This window comes from Triticum urartu, chromosome 4 (genome assembly GCF_003073215.2).
Source record: "Triticum urartu cultivar G1812 chromosome 4, Tu2.1, whole genome shotgun sequence".
In the NCBI taxonomy this organism is placed as follows: domain Eukaryota; kingdom Viridiplantae; phylum Streptophyta; class Magnoliopsida; order Poales; family Poaceae; genus Triticum; species Triticum urartu.
The window spans coordinates 614,627,985-614,629,255 of record NC_053025.1 but is presented as its reverse complement, the minus strand read 5'-3'; the positions used below and the strand labels follow the sequence as shown (position 1 = coordinate 614,629,255).

General features: G+C 53.7%; 1 pseudogene; it reads right to left on the bottom strand.

The window, feature by feature from the left end:
• Positions 1–249: 249 nt before the first annotated feature.
• On the bottom strand, positions 250–388 carry LOC125555138 (annotated as a pseudogene).
• Between the last annotated feature and the right edge of the window lie 883 nt (positions 389–1,271).

Genomic DNA, 1,271 nt, shown 5'->3' with positions numbered 1-1,271 from the left:
CGGTCTACGAGGGCACGTGGACACACTCTCCCGCTCGTTCGTATGCTTCTCCTAGATAGATCTTGCATTATCATCGCATTTTTTTGAAATACTACGTTCCCCAACGGCCACCACCGTTGTTGTAGCCTCCTGACCACCCCTTGTTGTGGGGAGATCCACGCAAGTGAGGGCTGCCACCGCGACCGCGAGAGGCAGCGTTGGCAGAGGAATTGAAGCCATCGGAGGAGCCATGGAATTGGGCCATGCGCTGATCGAAGTTACTCAGCATGGCATAGAGCTTGTCGAGGATGACGGGCGTGACGCGGGCGTCAAGGGCGGAAACGAGCGGCTGGTAGTTGACGTCCAGCCCATGGAGGGTGTACGAGATCAACTCATCGTCCTGGATAGGCTTGCCGGCGGCGGCGAGTTCATCAGCGAGGCCACGTAGGCAAAGTAGGAGGCGACCGACTGGTTGCCCTTCTGCGCGTTGATAAGCACAGTTTGGATGTTGTTGACGCGACTGAGTGATTGGGACGAGAACATGCCCGCCAGTGCCACCCAGAGTTCGCGCCGTGGTGATCGCGGTGACCGCGACCAGCACCTCCTTGGAGAGAGTACTCAGCAAGTAGCCGAGCACTTGTTGGTCCTCCCTGACCCAAAGTGGGTGGATAGGGTTGGGTGCAGAAGTCTCCTTGTCGTCCTTGTCTTCGGTGACGTGGAGTCTGGCCGGCTCCGGCGCGGTGCCGTCGACGTAACCGAAGACACCGGCGCCCCGCAGGTGGGGTGTGACCTGCGTGCGCCATAGCACGTAGTTCGTGTGGTTGAGCTTCTCGGTGACCTGAGCATTGAGGCTAGGTTGCAAGACGCCGGAGGATGAAGACATGGCTATGCACTAGATGCAATCGAGGAAGCTAGATTGGAAAAGGAAAGCTCTGATTACCATGTGCAATGGCAGAAACGTCTTACCTCGTTCAGAGACGACAGGTTCCTGTTATATAGCAGGGGCGCACCTCCCTGATACACCGCATACATAAGTTGTTGGAGAGATTACAGGAGATTGAGACTTGGAGAACAAGAGATAGAGTTGGTTACACAAGGAGATAGAGATAAAGAGAAAATACTACTACCAACCTACCAACCTATACCGATCCTAGACTCCAACAGAAAGATATGGCATGATGCACTAGGTGGTGCGGTACACATGTATATGACATGTTTGACAAACATACATTAATTTCTTTCTTGCCCCTTGTTCATGTCAATAAAATATGGTACTCCCTCTGATCCATATG